At 42.1% G+C, this 17291-nt stretch overlaps 1 protein-coding gene across 1 annotated transcript in view; it reads right to left on the bottom strand.

The window, feature by feature from the left end:
- The window catches only part of FUT10 (fucosyltransferase 10), a 229838-nt gene that overhangs the window by 129404 nt on the left and 83143 nt on the right, over positions 1-17291 (bottom strand). The window lies entirely within an intron of this gene.

Below are 17291 nucleotides of genomic sequence, written 5' to 3'. Positions count from 1 at the left end.
GCACTGGCTTCGTTTGCTCAAGACTGTCTTTGTGATGTCATACACACAGGAACTTTCTCCAGCTACAATTCTGGGGCAGAGAAAAACCCACTGGGACACACTGTTAGATGTCTTTTAAGTATATTCAGTTCTGTTGACCTTATCCCTGTTTTTAGAACACATTTTCTAAATGCACATCACCCCAGAGACACTGGGAACTCTTTTTTAAAAACACCTTCTATTTTGTTTTGGGTTATAGCCTATTGACAATGTTATAGTTTCAGGTGGACAGCGAACAGGACTCATCACACATACACGCGTGTCCATTCGCCCCCAAACTCCCCTCCCATCCAGGCTGCCACATCACACTGAACAGAGTTCCCTGCGTTCTGCAGGAGGTCCTTGCTGGTTAGATACTGAAAACTCTCGAAAAAAACTTCATCGTCAACATTTTGTATCATCAAATGAGCACTTCACGGGTGGGCAATAAATGTCTTATATATTCTGTTCTAATCTCCAAAAAAGAGTTAAAGTACTAGGATCATGAGATGCCAACCTCATTATTTTGCAGAAGGTGAAACTCAGGTCCCGAAAGATGAGGTCACTGAGTCCAAAGACACACGGCTAGTTGGGATCGTGTTTCATATACCAATTTCTACACTTAATGGTACAGCAGAAGCAGAAGCCAGCCAAGCAGATCTGATGACCAGCCTTCAGAGAAAAGAAAGTGGGTAATGGAAAACACTGTACAAATTCCGAGAGTTCATTTTTGCAGATGAAGCAGATTTTTCATTCCCTGGTCTGGTAGGGTTTGCCAGTGTGTGCCGTGACTAATTCCTGTTGGCCCAGCTGAGGCTTCCTGTTTGCAGGGCGGCGTGACAGATTTGTTGGTATAATCTGGCTTTAATTCATTTCAGGCCGATCCTGGAAACCAGAGGCTCTGTCATGTCTTCATGGCAACATTAACTCCATTTTTCTTTCTTCACTCCTTCTATTAATAAGCAGAGGCCACTCAATAGGGCGATCTTAACTGCCCGCTGAAGGTGGCAGTGAGAGGTATAAATAATTCTTCTCATTGACCCTTTCCTTCTTTTCCAGGAAGAGTAGCGGTTTTATTCTCTTATCTCTCAAGTGGCTCCAAAGTTGATCAACTCATTCAATTCAGCTTAAAAGGCTTCTTCTGTGCACTTAGTCACTCAGGCATGTCCAACTCTTTGCCATCCCATGGATTCAGCCTGCCAGGCTCCTCTGTCCATGGGATTCTTCAGGCCAGAATACTGGAGCAGGTTGCCATTTCTTCCTCCAGGGGACCTTCCCGACCGGGAGATCGAACATGAATCTCCTATGTCTCCTGCATTGCAGGCAAATTCTTTACCCACTGAGCCATTGAGGAAAGGTTTCCTGGGAAAATAAAAATTCCAGGGCAGGCTTTGCAAGAAGGGGCCAGTCCTGGAGCACCACCTGACGAACTCCCTGGGACTCAGAGTAGCTATGAGAATTTCCTCTAAGCCCCAGTGATGCCCACATTCAACTCCATCTAGAAAAGCGTGGCATGGTTGGAACCTGAGATATTATCCAAGGAGGTTTTAACATGGTCCACAAATATAAGAAACCAGCTGACTTACTGAGAATAGGAGTCGAAAGGAAGAAAGGTAGAAAGCAGACGTCTGTAGCTGTGGCCAGAATCCTCCACGTGTGGGTGGACCCACAGAGGCCCTCAGGACAGTCTGAGATGAAGGGTGGTCACTGGGCACAGACCCTTTGGCAGGGAGAATACAGGAGTCAACCGCTCCTCGGCAGAGGTACCTGTCTGTCTTGCTCATCTTCATGTGTTGGGAAAGGCCTCGTCTAAAATCTACCCAGGAAGGAGAGGGTGGGACAAATTGAGAGAGTGGCATTGACATGTATACACATATACACATGTGTAAAACAGACAATACTGGGAAGCAGCTACAGGACAGCAGCGAGCTCAGCTCGGGGCTCTGGGGTGACCCAGGCGGGTGTGATGCCGGGAGTGGGAAGGAGGCTGGAGAGGGGGAGGCTATGTGTATACTTAGAGATTCACGCTGTTGTATATAGCAGAAACCCACATAACGCTGCAAAGCAATTATCCTCCAATTAGAAAAATAAAGCAGGGCTTCCCTGGTGGCTCAGTGGTAAAGAATCCACCTGCCAATGCAGGAGACACGGGTTCGATCCCTGATCGGGGCAGATCCCACATGCAGTGGAGCAACTCAGCCTGGGAGCCACAACTCCTGAGGCCACCGCCACAAGAATCCAAGCACAGAAACTAGTGCAGCCCTACCTCGCCCCAGCTAGAGAAAAGCCCGTGTGGCAACAAAGACCCGGCACAGCCAACATAAGCAAATAAAATTATAAACAAAAATAAGGGAAAATAAAATCCACCCAAGTCCAGAGCCATCCTTGGCAGAGAAACGGAAGGCAAATACTTTGCTCATTGGTGAATCCTGTGCCTCCCGTGAACTGACCAGCACAGCCCGGGCGATGTGGAACACGTGTGCCCGCACCCAGCTCTGTGAAGGGGAAAGAGCACCCCATGAAGGGCAGAGGGGCACCCACAAGACCTGGGGAGCTAGGGAGAGGGTACTCTCCTGAGGAAGAGGTGCTGGGCAGACAACTGTACATCAGTGCAAACCCCATACAGTTTTCAATTTATAGTCTTAAACTCACTCATTAACACATCACCTAAGATAACAGTCATACTTTCCTTAACATTTAGGGATTCTATGTAAGGCCTAGTGAATCTATTGGACATAATAGTAAAATGTAGTATTCTCTTCTGAAGACGGTTAGGCTGTGTACACAACACCCAGAACTGCACACGATGGCCACCTTCTGTGCTTTTCCAGGAATGCGCTGCATGTTAAATTTCTGTGTCAAGTGTCCTACCATTCCCAATCAATTTCTTTCCTTTCCCATCTCTAAGAATCACATGGAACATTTTTAGCAATATGCAAACATTTCAGAATGGGAAAGATGGGAAAAGATATATTGGTATAGATCTGCCATACTTATCTATGGGAAAATTTGAAATATAGGCCATCTAGAGGGTGTAAGAGTAGTAAGTGATTATTTTCAAGTGCGTTTTCAGAAAGCAAAGCAACAGGAGAGTTTTCTTGGATGAAACCTAATTCTCAAGACTCACAGACTTAGAGCGCAAACTTATGGTCACTGGGGGGAGAGAGGTGGGATGGGGCAAATTGGGAGTTTTGGAGGAACATGTACACACTGTCAGTAAAACAGATAAGCAACAAGGACCTACTGCATATCACTGGGAACTCTGCTCAATACTCTGTAATAACCTAAATGGGGAAAGGATTTGAAAAAGAATAGATACATGTATATGTCTAACTGAATCCCTTTGCTGTCTGCCTGAAACTCACATGACGCTGTTATACAACGCTGTGTGTGTGCATTAGCTCCGTCGTGTCCAACTCTTTGCGACCCCATGGATCACAGCCCACCAGGCTCCTCCAACCTTGGAATTCTCCAGGCAAGAACACTACTCCAATATAAATGAACATTTCTAATAAATAAATAAACAGAAAATAAAACAACTTCCCATGGGCATTACTTCCCAGGAGACCCTTAATAAAAGCTTCATAACAATGGCAAAAAAATAATAAGACTAATTCATACAAGGTGTATCAAAAGAGAGGCTGACGTCTCTACCCACCGTATAGCACAGACTTCCACTCAGTGCTCTGTGGGGACCTAAATGGGAAGGAAATCCAAAGAAGAGGGGATATATGTGTACACGGAGCTGATTCACTTTGCTGTTCAGTAGAAATTAACACAACTTTGTAAAGCAACTATACTCCAATAAAAAATTTAAAAAAATAATAAACACAACTGGGAGCTCTACAACTTGCTATTTTCGTTGACCCCTTCATCACCAGTATCTTTTTGAAGTCACTTCCTATAGATTTACGTCATTTATTCAATATAAACAACTAAAACACAGATTGATAATACTGCATTGTGTGGGCATACTAGAGTTTACTTGGCCAGTTCCTCTTTTTCTGTTGCTGTTGTTTGTTTTTTTTTATTTTTCTACCCACACTACAGGGTATGTGGGATCTTAGTTCCCCTACCAGAGATCGAACCCAAGTCCCCTGCATTGGAAGCATGGAGTCTCAATCACTGGACCACCAGGGAAATCCCTACTTTCCTAGTTCCTCTTAATGGCTGTTTTTATACTAAATAAAATATTTTGTTTTCATACTATGTTGTTTTCCAAACGTTCTGTTTTTATACTAAATAATTCTGAATCAATATTCTTAATACATAAGCAATTTGAATTTTAAAATAAATAAAAGAGAAGCTGATACCTCTAGGTAGGTTCTAGAAACTTGGATGTTCCTGTTGCCTTAATACTACTCCTTATTCATATTCTGCTACTGGGCCCAGGACCATTACTTCTGTGACACAGCTTCTTGATCTCGCAAAAGTAAAGCTCGGCTGATTACCCCTTTCATCACATGAGTGACCAGGAGTCCCCAGTCTGCACACACCACCACAGAGGAGCAAGCTCCAGTTCTTGCCATTTTCATTTCACTCGTAAGTAAATGTGAGCAGCCAAGAACTGTATTCATCTTGGGCTGTTCTCGTATGGGTTTAATATGTTTCTCATCTGCCATCAGCACAACACTAGGCTTTTGGTACTTCTTATAAACGAGTCCTTCTTCTTCAAAGAACGTTTTAGTTGCTCTCTGTCCAAAGATTCACTTACGCAAAAGGATGACCTAAGGGAAAATAAAAGAATAACAATCCTTTTTACTTTCTAAATCTTCTCACCAGCAAATACTCAAGCTTATCTAAAAGGGGGATGAGAAGAAGATGCTGGGGTGAGCAATTAGAGGAAACTCTGATCCCTAGTAGAAGGGCATTGCTGTGAGCAAGGCAAGGATGGGAAAAGCGTGAAAGAATGATAACTCCTTATATGGTTGCTTCCTCCCAAGCACTCTCTTAGGTACGAGGTTGACAAAGATGAACAGAAAAAGGTTTCCATCTCTAAGAGAAATCAAAACTCCTAGGGAAGACAGACAGGCACAGTAAGTAGAAAAGTGTTTCATGCATAGACGGAGCCCATTCAATGCTTGTTGGCCTGATGATTTGCCTATGATAAAATTCAAATTCTCACACTGCACCACAGCCGGGTCAAACTCTGGCTCCATCACCAACAATCTGTGTGGTGTCACACAGGTCACTCAACATCTCTGTGTTACTGGGAACTACTGTGCTCAGTGCCCGGCAAACAAATGTCCTTGTAGTTGGTAATAGTATCAGTACTGCTGCTGCCTGCCTCACCCTTCACCTCATGCTGCCTCTTCATCCCTGCCTGAAAACCTGCACCCCAGTCATACCAAGCCTGGGGCTGTTTCCTGGACACATCACGATATTTCCCATTTCTGAGTTTGAGATTTTTGTTGTGTCTTCTCCATCAAAGAGTAGGCTTCCCAAACTGGCTGTGAACCTTTTGGGGAAGGCATTATGCTTTTTCACATTCATCATTCCAGCACCTAGCACATTTTCTAGGTAGACACTTAACAACCATTTGTTGAATTAACTATGAAGTGAAAGTGAAAGTCACTCAGTAATTCTTGACTCTTTATGACCCCATGGACTATACAGTCCATGGAATTCTCCAGGCTACAATACTGGAGTGGGTAACCACTCCCTTTTTCAGGGGATCTTCCCAACCCAGGGATCGAAACCGGGTCTCCCACATTGCAGGTGGATTCTTTACCAGCTGAGACACCAGGGAAGTCCGAGAATACTGGAGCGGGTAGTCTATCCCTTTTCCAGTGGATCTTCCCAACCCAGGAATCGAACTGGGGTCTCCTGCATTGCAGGAGGATTCTTTACCAGCTGAGCCACCTTTAACTATGTGTTAAAGGAAATCATGTGGATAAAACTATACATATCAACGTAGGGAAAGAGTGAAGAATTCTTCATAGGGAATAAAATCATGGAGGATTTCCCATAGGAGCAGACAGTTTAACTTGCAAAGCTTTGAAGGATAAATGCACCAGGGGCTAAGGGAGCATTGTAGTGTTATAATCAGTATGTGTGTTTAGTCACTCAGTCATGTCTGACTCTTTGGTGACCCCAGGGACTGTAGCCTGCCAGGGTCCATGGGATTTCCCAGGCAAGAATACTGGAGTGGGTTGCCATTTCCTTCTCCAATTTTAATTGGTATAAGAAAACACAAGACATGGCACAGAGTGGATGCTCTCTAAGCAGGGAGCTTAATGAAGGAAAGAATGGAGACACACATTTGTTCTCAAAACAACAGCTTTGTTTTTAAGTGCTAAGAAAAAAACCCACCTTGGATGGCTTGGCTTCATTTTAGCCTCTCCCTTGCATCAATAATATTATTTTTGTAAATTCATGAGAAATGAGGAAGGAAAAAGTCTTAGACATTTCTCAGACTTTAACAGATAAACCAAATAATAATAAACAATCCTGACTATGATTCAGTCCCCTCATCGTCCAAGTCTCCTTTGCCCCAGCGCATTACTCCCCAAAGACAAAGGCAACCTCGTCTCCACTCTTGTGGAGCAGCAAACCTCAGGAACCAGACGTTCATGGAGAAAGGAAACTTTGCTCAGAGTCACATCTTGGTAAAGTGCGTACAATACGGATCAACTATTTCCTGTTGATCAGTGGACAGCAAGCAATCCAACAAAATGCAAGTGTGGTGCAAGACCTAAGCCAAGACACATCACCAAACCTCCCATGACGTCAGTCTGCCTCTAGATATTCTGCTAGGGTTCAGAGAAAAGACTTAAAGGTCTGAAGAAAACGAGGAATGGCCACATGGAAGATCAGTGAGGCCCGAGACCTGCAGTGGGAGGCACAGGGGAACAGCAGTGAGAACAAAGGAAGCGGGGAGGCAAGAGTGACAGGAGGTGGTGAAAGCAGAAAGATCAAGGACCAGAACACGCAGGGTGTTGACGGCCACGGCAGAGTCTTCAGATGAACAGAACGGACATACCCGCTTCCCTTACAGACAAATGGTCTACCCGAGAAAATACACATCTATGAAACAGTCATCACAAACATGATAAGCACCATGAATAAAAATGCAAGTATTATAGGGTCATCAAATGGAGCACTTTTGTGCATCTAAGGGATTTAGGAGAAAAGCCTTCCCAAGTTATTTAAAGAAAGTATCAGCTGGGAAATAGATGAGTTGGGGTAGCAGGTAGAGCATTCCAGGGAGAGGAAACAGAATGGACTAAGGCTCGGGAGAGAGAGTCAGAGTGAGCATTTGAGGCCAAATTATTGAGTCTAAGGAGGATGGAGATTCTGAGGAAGAACACATGGCCAGACAGGATTGGATCTTGGGAGCCCTTATAAAACACAGCAGAAATTTTGATCTCTATCCGAAGAGCAAGAGGAAGCCAGTTCAAGCAGTGGAGAAATAGATCAGATCAGAGTTTTAAGAAGGTCACAGTGGCAGGTAATTTAGTGTGGCTGAAATACAGAATGCAGAATGGAGCTGGCAAGACAACACTGGAGAAGTTGGCTGAGGCCAGGTTTCCAGGCCAGGAAATTCAGAAAAGTCTATCTGTCCAAAAAATTTTTTAAAAGAAAGAAAAAGTATAGGCAACCTAACATGCAAGAAGGAAAATATCAGATGGGAAATGGTGCTCTCCTTCCCACTAACTTTATTCTCTTGACTAATGAGGCTGAAAGTTATTTTCTCCTCTTGTTCTTAGCCTCACAGTAACTGTCAATGTATGAGTCACTTACATTAGTGCTTCTTACACTCACTTGAATGTGCATAAAAATCCCTGGTGACATTAGTAAAATGCAGATTCTTGTTCACTAGGTCTAGGGCAGAGTCTGAGATGCTATATTTCAAACATGCTTCCAGGTAACACCTAAGATGCTGGTCAATGAATCATACTCTGAATAGAGCTAAAAGGAAGGTTTTGGGGCTTTCGGAACATATAGGTAATAGCAGGGTTAAAGATGCAAAACAAGCAAGCAAACAGAGCCAGGGGATTATGCCTCTGTTACTGTCCTGCCTTTTTTCAGAGAATCTGGGTGTGAGATATGTTTCTATACAGAGACTTTAGGAGATGTTTGGTGTGTAACTTAACTGGAAGCAATTCAACTCCAACAAAACACAGGAAGCCGGAAAATGGAGTCTTTCTGACGGTGACCCTGCACCACAGTGGCACCTGCTGGTAGACTGGTGGATTACATTGTAAGGCTTTGAGAATAGTTGAGTCAAGTGAGCAAATTTTTTTTTCACACATAACCTTGCTTGAAGTGCAAGTTCTGGTAACAAAAGCATCCTTTAAAATAAAATGTCAGAAATACCTTGCTTGATAAGAAAAAAAGGAATCGTTTATAAGGGTTAAGGTCTTCATTGTATTATACTGATAAAAGCTCCAGGAAAAAATAAGTGAGTGAATACACACATATATAATAAATTTCACTCATATAAAGGACATGCAGCCCATGACTTACCAATAGCAGGTTATGTTGTCAATTCTGTATAGAAATTTATTCTTACAGAATTCTTTCACGTATTTTGCCAAACCCGTATCAGTTGCTAATCTATAACTGCAATTCGACAATGTTTTCACAAAAATAGCCTCTGGAAAAATGATTTGCTGTGTAGTTTAGCAAAACTCAATTCATGTCATTAATGGGATGAATGTAGTTCTGACATAAATATTGGCGGGTATTTTTGTTTATATTAATGGATAAATTACCAAGGCAACAAAAACATATGTTAGGACACCTCTCACTTGCAGTGACATGACAGTAAACTCTTTGTGGAACTGGGTGGTAGTTTTGAATTCTGGAAGACTATTTCTTCAATGTGGGGATTACTTATAATGTAACAGGTTAAGACAAAACACAATTTTAAGTTTAAGCACTGGTAACATTCTGCCATCATTTTCTTGAATCCAGTTGATCAACAAAGCAATACATCCAGCCTTGAATTTGTGAAATTTTTCAGCTTCCACAATAGAAAAGCTCCCACCATAACCAGTTTCAAGTTACATCACTTGAAGTTACATCAAGTGATGTAACACAAGATCACTAACTGTGAAGTTGGGAAGATGTGCCTTAGCCCACCTTTCTACGGTATTTCTACCATGCAGATAAAATAGGTAGAAATAACCTCAAGAGTATAGGTAACAGAACACTGCAAAGAAATAATCAGGAAAGTGATTAGTGACTGTTTCCAAAAACCAGCTCACCAAGTTCCTAAAAGTCTGAGCACTGGTTCTCACAAGCCAGTAAGAGCCAGCTCTAGCACAGCATGGGGTCCTTGGGATGCGAGGTTTGAGGATAACATAGAAAAGGATGCAGGGAGTGTGGAGAATACTCTAGGATCTTGAGACCTAAGATTTTTTGTGCCAGGCAAAAATATAGCAGATGATGTCATGGAAATCACAGTTCAGTTCAGTTCAGTTGCTCAGTTGTGTCTGACTCTTTGAGACCCCATGAACCGCAGCACGCCAGGCCTCCCTATTCATCACCAACTCCCGGAGTCCACCCAAACCCATGTCCATCGAGTCAGTGATGCCATCCAACCATCTCATCCTCTGTCATCCCCTTCTCCTCCTGCCCTCAATCTTTCCCAGCATCAGGGGCTTTTCCAGTGAGTCAGCTCTTCTCATCAGGTGGCCAAAGTATTGGAGTTTCAGCTTCAACATCAGTCCCTCCAATGAACACCCAGGACTGATTTCCTTTAGGATGGACTGGTTGGATCTCCTTGCAGTCCAAGGGACTCTCAAGAGTCTTCTCCAACACCACAGTTCAAAAGCATCAATTCTTCGGCACTCAGCCTTCTTAACAGTCCAGCTCTCACATCCATACATGACCACTGGAAAAACGATAGCCTTGACTAGACAGACCTTTGTTGGCAAAGTAATGTCTCTGCTTTTTAATATGCTGTCTAGGTTGGTCATAACTTTCCTTCCAAGGAGCAAGCATCTTTTAATTTCATGGTTGCAATCACCATCTTTAAATGTAGACTCACAGTAGAACATAGAATTATTCCTAACGTGAGGAAAGAACTCAGACAAGTCACTCTGCCTAACAGTGGACACAGCAGAGGCCTGGAGGGGGCAAGGCAGGGGCCTGAGGCAGTGACAAGGTTGCCAAAAGGGAAACGAGGGTGGAGAGCCCAGACTCTGGTGCATAATCTCATCCAGAAAACAGAAGAGAAGGAAATACTCTCTGATTCATTTTATGAAACAAGTGTTAACTCTGATACCAAACCAGACGAAGCACAAAAGAATAAAGAAAAAAGAAAACTGTCTCCAATATCCCTCATGAATGTAAACACAGAATTTCTTTTAATTAAATACTAGCATATAAAATTCATAAATATATTTTAAAATTATATGTTATGACCAAGCAGACTACGACCCAGGGATGCAAGAATAATTCAATACTTGAAAAAAATCAATATAATTCATCATATTATCAGGGTGAAAAAGAAATGACATGATCATAGTGATCAATGCAGAAAAAGCATTTGATAAACTTCAAAACACATGAAAAATTTTTTTAATTTTTAAATTGTTTTTAAATTTAATTTTTTTTTAATAGGAAATAAGGTGAACTTCCTCAACTTGATTAAAGAGCACCTATAGGGTTTCTGGTCCCATCACTTCATGGGAAATAGGTGGGGAGACAGTGCAAAAAGTGTCAGATTTTATTTTTGGGCTCCAAAATCACTGCAGATGGTGATTGCAGCCATGAAATTAAAAGATGCTTGCTCCTTGGAAGGAAAGTTATGACCAACCTAGATAGCATATTAAAAAGCAGAGACATTACTTTGCCAACAAAGGTCCGTCTACTCAAGGCTATGGTTTTTCCAGTGGTCATGTATGGATGTGAGAGTTGGACTGTGAAGAAAGCTGAGCGACGAAAAATTGATGCTTTTGAACTGTGGTGTTGGAGAAGACTCTTGAAAGTCCCTTGGACTGCAAGGAGATCCAACCAGTCCATCCTAAAGGAGATCAGTCCTGGGTGTTCATCGGAAGGACTGATGCTGAAGCTGAAACTCCAGTACTTTGGCCACCTCATGCAAAGAGTTGACTCATTGGAAAAGCCCCTGATACTGGGAGGGATTGGGGGCAGGAGGAGAAGAGGACGACAGAGGATGAGATGGCTGGATGGCATCACTGACTCGATGGACATGAGTCTGAGTAAACTCTGGGAGTTGGTGATGGACAGGGAGGCCTGGCGTGCTGCGATTCATGGGGTCGCAGAGAGTCGGACACGACTGAGCGACTGAACTGAACTGAACTGATAGGGCTTCCCTGGTGGCTCAGTGACAAAGGATCCACCTGCCAATGCGGAGGACACGGGTTGGATCCCTGATCTGGGGAGATCCCACATCCTGCGGAGCAACTGAACCACAACTCCTGAAGCCGGTGCGCACAGAGCCCACGCTTCACAAGAGAAGCCACTGCACTGGGAAGCCCCGCTTGCTGCAACGAGAGAAAGTCCACACGAAGCAATGAAGACCCAGCACAGCCAAAAATGAAACTAATTACTTAATTAAAAAACAAAGGCATAAAATGATAAAGGCAAAACAAACAAATTTTGCTTTGCAAAAACCCCATTAAAAAAGGATGAAAAGACAACCTATAGAGTGGGAGAAAACTGTTCACAAACTCCTTATACAACAAAGGGACTAGCATCGAGAATATATTTTAAAACTCTCAAAACTCAACAATAAAAAGGAAGCAATCCAATTAATATGGGCTACAGACACGAAGAGACATTTCATAGCAAAAAAAATATAGAAACAGCAAGAAAGCCCGTGGAAAGATGTTCAACATTATTAGCTATCAGGAAATGCAAATTAAGACCACCATGAGACCTCACTATACACCTATCAGGAGAGTGAAAACTTAAAAAATCAAGAATATGAAATGCTGCTGAAGATGCAGAAAAACTGGATCATTCATAAGTATTTGATGGGAATGTTACAGTCACTCTGAAAGAGTTTGCTAATTTTCTTTAAAAACTAAATATGCAACCACTGTATGATCCAACAGTTGCATTTCTAGGCACTTATCCCAGAAAAATGAAAACTCATTTTCACATAGAAATCTACATCAAATTTTACTTTAAAATATTTAATCGCCCTCTTGTGGGTTACACGGAAGTATATAAGCGAACACAGGACCAGATTTCTGTCCAGTCCTCTGCCTTGTCACTACGTCTCTGCTCACAATGTCTGGAAAGGCATGTAAGTTTTGTCTTCATCTGATGGATAGTGGATGCCTGAAATTCTGTAATAACAGGTTTCTGAGGCCTTAGAATTCCAAGGTTGGCAGGAAAAGTTCTCACAGTTAATTACTGGAGTCTGCCATGAATATAACCAGCAAGAATAGCAATATGCAAGTTTAATATTTGCCGTATCTAAATGGAAATATGCTGCCTCACCAATCATAGCATACTAAAACCAAAAGAGGTATTAACAATTAGCAAGTGCATAACTCTTCTATTTTACTGATATAAGAAGTAAGAGACAGCCAGACCCCAAGTTTATTATCTGACCTCTCCATTTTACAAAGTCCAGCCTTGCTCTCAGTAGTAACTGACCAGGTATTTCAAGTCCATGAGTTTTCTGTTTGTGAGGAAGGGATTTTACCTGTGTGCTTATTTCTCACAAACAGCTTTCTTGATGCTGGAATTGTCCTAGGGAAAAGAGGAGAGCATTCTAGAAAAGAAAATACCCAACTCCAAAAATGTGGAACAGAATCTCTTTCATATTCATCATCTTGCTAGTCAGGCTAAAGTTTTCAGACACTCCCTGGCCTTATTTTAAGAAGTACAGGTGTTCTTCACTCATATTTCGGGAAGCGGTAGAGTAGAGAGATGTAAAAATGTGACGCTGGTACCTTCGAGTCCTTTGCCTACACAGATCAGATCCTGCCATCGTGTTGTGAATTTACAGAAGTCTTCTGAGGTTTCCAGAAATAACAGGTTCCATCTTCCTTGTTCGTTCTTTTGCCCTGCTAATATGGAAGAGATCACTAGGGACTTCCCTGGTAGTTCAGGGATTGAGAATAAGCCTGCCAGTTCAGGGGACACCGGTTCAATACCTGGTCCAGGAAGATCCCACATGCCATGAGGCAACCAACCACATGTGGCGCAACTACTGAAGCTCACACGCCCTACAGCCCGTGTTCTGCAACAAGAAAAGCACCAGAATGAGAAGCCCACATGCAGCAACAAGGACCTAGTGCAGCCAAAAATAAATAATAAAAATTAAATTAAGCAGTAAAATAGAACTTTAGGATAAATAAGTGCTCTAAAAAAAAAAAGTCAGAGATCACTAAACTCCATGAATGGTGGTGGAGGTTTAGTCAATAAGTTGCGTCTGACTCTTTTGCAACCCCATGGACTGTAGCCCACCAGGCTCCTCTGTCCATGGGATTTCCCAGCAAGACCACTGGAGTAGGTTGCCATTCCTTTCTTCAGGGGATCTTCCTGACCCAGGGATCGAACCCACATTTCTGGCATTGGCAGGTGGATTCTTTATCACTGAGCCACCAGGGGAGCCTAAACTCCAGGAATAAAAAGAGTCAAATTAAGATTTTCCGTTTTTGACACTTTTATGTTTTTAAAAGGGAAAGAAGACAGCTGCTTGAAACCCTTTGGCCCTGAGAACACGCTGGGCTAAGGCATTTGAACTCATTACTGATTACTTTGGTTCCATGTGCCTTGAGACTTATAGAAACTCTGAAGCCTCACTATAACTTCCCTGAGTAACCACATGGTGACAGTTAATGAATAAGGAAGGATTTGAGGATGGGGTGAGCAAGCCTGACACATTGATCTTTTGAGTGAAACTCATGATAACAGTTCTCAATGTTCCTTCTGAGAGCTTCCCAGGGCCCTTATCACTGCTAGTCTCCCATCTTATCGGCAGGCACCGAAAGCTTCACATTACAGCAGCTAATCAGATGAAAACTGAAATGCATCCTTCTAATGGAGGGAGAGACGAATGCCCTGATCTTTCCCCTTCACTCGCAGAGGCAAAACAAAAACACAGATGAAGGTGGTGATGCAGAAAAACAAATGAGCTCTTCTGCTTCAGAGTCACAAGAGTGGATGTTCCAACTAAAATCAAAGATGTTTCAGAGACTACAGACACACATCAAAAGGACAGAAAACAACCCAAGATAGCAGTTACCAAATTATCCTGGAGACAATCTGCAAACCCCTTGCTCAGTAACAGTGATCTGTACAATTTACTTTCTTATATAGATAAGTTAGTTTGTAGCCAAAGGTAATTTCATTTATGGCCTGTTTTTATGATATTTTTATATCCGTGGTATGCTATGTGGTCCCCAGAAATAAACAGAGCTGAAAACTAAGAGGATTCAAAATAAATATTTAATGTGAAACTGTCTAAGGCAATTGGTGCTCATAATTTAGCCAAAAAGAGTACTTTTTCAAGAGTATTCTATTGCACCAACAGATTTCCTAGGGACTAATAAAGTTTGTATTAAAAATATATTTGCAGTTGATTCAGGAAAGAAAACTCTTCTGACATTAACCTATTTTATTGAAAGGGGTGCAATATACTGGGTAATTTCATCTTTTTATTAAATTACCCTGAAGAAGAGAGCAATCTTACCAAAGGGTGATTGAGACACTAAAGTTCAAAGAAGCTTGAGCGTGAGATAAATTGGATTTATAGCCTTTGAAAAAAATAAGTCTGAGATCAAGGGTCTGGGTAATTTTCTTCTGACAATTAATCACCACGTGTGGTATATTTTAATACGTTTTATACTCCATTTTCAAGGGATGAAATTTTGAGTGCTTGAAGGAAGTGTCAGCCTCATGTCAGGGGAGCAGTGGGGAGTGAAAAGAGGAAAGATGATAGTAATCAGGCAATTACAGAACTTGGTATTTAATTCATTTAAAAATAATAACCCCTTGCTCAGTGAGAGGGAAAGAAAAAGATAAAAACTCTGAGAACCACTCAGAATGCCTACACGTGAGCTAAATTTCCTCTCTGGAATACTTAGCTTATTGTTTTGAATAAACTTCTAGATCAACAGATGTCCATCATCTTCTGTCATCTGAGAATTTGGTTCCAACAAACCTCTCTCTCTTAATCACCAATTAAAAGCAGAGCCTTGGATTATATACTCCATGCATGACCAACATGAAATAGACATAATATTTAGACAACATGAATACAACAATCCCATGACCCCCAAAAATGCTGCCTGTCCATTTTGTCAGCTAAAGGATCTCTAAGTACATCCTCTGGAATAATTCTTTTTCTTTAAAAAGTACACTGCAGAATGATCATGAACTCTGATCTATTAACATATCTGGACTCAGCCGCTTAACTTGCTGTGTACCTTTGGGTAAGTTACTCAACACTCTGCAACTGTCTTTCCATCTGCAAAATCAAAGTAATATTATGTTCACTTTAAAAAGTTGTTCTAGGAATTGAATCACATGACAGCCATAGGAAAAATGTTTGGAACATAGATTTATACTGAGCTGTAGAGAATGCAAAGACATGAACCCCTCGCGTAAAATAATCTAGTAGATGAGCTACTGTGGGAATATGCTAAGGAAACATGGGCTTCCCTGGTGGCTCAGATGATTAAGATTCTGCCTGCAATGTGGGAGACCTGGGTTCAGTCCCTGGGTTGGGAAGATCCCCTAGAGAAGGGCATGGCAACCCACTCCAGTATTCTTGCCTGGAAAATCCCCACGGACAGAGAAGCCTGGTGGGCTACAGTCCATGGGGTCGTAAAGAGTCGGTCATGACTGGGTGACCAAGCACATCAATAAGGAAACCTACAGACAAATATCATATAGAAGCAGAGAATAGACAGCCCATATGAATGCTAGTCACTCAAAGCAAGCAAAGGTCATCATGAGGAAGGTTGGTTAGAGAAAAATTCCAAGACATTTTTTTAAATTAACTAATTTATTTTAATTGGAGGCTAACTACTTTACAATACTGTGGTGGTTTTTGCCATACGTTGACATGAATCAGCCACGGATATACACGTGTCCACCTGTCCTGAACCCCCTCCCACCCCCGCCCCACCCCATCCCTCTGGGTTATCTGAGAGCACTGGCTTTGAGCCCTGCTTCATGCGTCGAACTTGCACTGGTCATCTATTTCACATGTGGTAATAGACATGTTTCAATGCTATTCTCTCAAATCATCCCACCCTTGCCTTCTCCCACAGAGTCCAAGACTCTGTTCTTTATATCTGTGTCTCTTTTGCTGTCTTGCATACAGGGTCATCATTACCATCTTTATAAATTCCATATATATGCGTTAATATACTATATTGGTGTTTCTCTTTTTTAAATTTTTTTCCATTTATTTTTATTCGTTGGAGGCTAATTACTTTACAGTATTGTAGTGGTTTTTGCCATACATTGACATGAATCAGCCAAGGATTTACATGTGTTCCCCATCCCGATCCCCCCTCCCGCCTCCCTCTCCATCCCATCCCTCTGGGTTTTCCCAGTGCACCAGCCCTGAGTACCCGTCTCATGCATCCAACCTGGGCTGGTGATCTGTTTCACCCTAGATAATACACGTTTCGATGCTGTTCTCTCTGAATATCCCACCCTCGCCTTCTCCCACAGAGTCTAAAAGTCTGTTCTGTACATCGGTGTCTCTTTTTCTGTTTCGCATATAGGGTTACCGTTACCATCTTTTTAAATTCCATATATATGCATTAGTATACTGTATTGGTCTTTATCTTTCTGGCTTACTTCACTCTGTGTAATGGGCTCCAGTTTCATCCATCTCATTAGAACTGATTCAAATGAATTCTTTTTAATGGCTGAGTAATATTCCACAGAGTATATGTACCACAGCTTTCTTATCCATTCATCTGCTGATGGGCATCTAGGTTGCTTCCATGTCCTGGCTATTATAAACAGTGCTGCGATGAACATTGGGGTACACGTGTCTCTTTCAGATCTGGTTTCCTTGGTGTGTATGCCCAGGAGTGGGATTGCTGGGTCATATGGCAGTTCTATTTCCAGTTTTTTAAGGAATCTCCACACTGTTCTCCATAGTGGCTGTACTAGTTTGCATTCCCACCAACAGTGTAAGAGGGTTCCCTTTTCTCCACACCCTTTCCAGCATTTATTGCTTGTAGACTTTTGGATAGCAGCCATTTTGACTGGCGTGAGATGGTACCTCATTGTGGTTTTGATTTGCAATTCCCTGATAATGAGTGATGTTGAGCATCTTTTCATGTGTTTGTTAGCAATCTGTATGTCTTCTTTGG

Source organism: Odocoileus virginianus, chromosome 32 (genome assembly GCF_023699985.2).
Source record: "Odocoileus virginianus isolate 20LAN1187 ecotype Illinois chromosome 32, Ovbor_1.2, whole genome shotgun sequence".
Taxonomy (NCBI): domain Eukaryota; kingdom Metazoa; phylum Chordata; class Mammalia; order Artiodactyla; family Cervidae; genus Odocoileus; species Odocoileus virginianus.
Note: the sequence above shows the minus strand (reverse complement) of the source record. Positions and strands in the feature narration are given on the sequence as shown.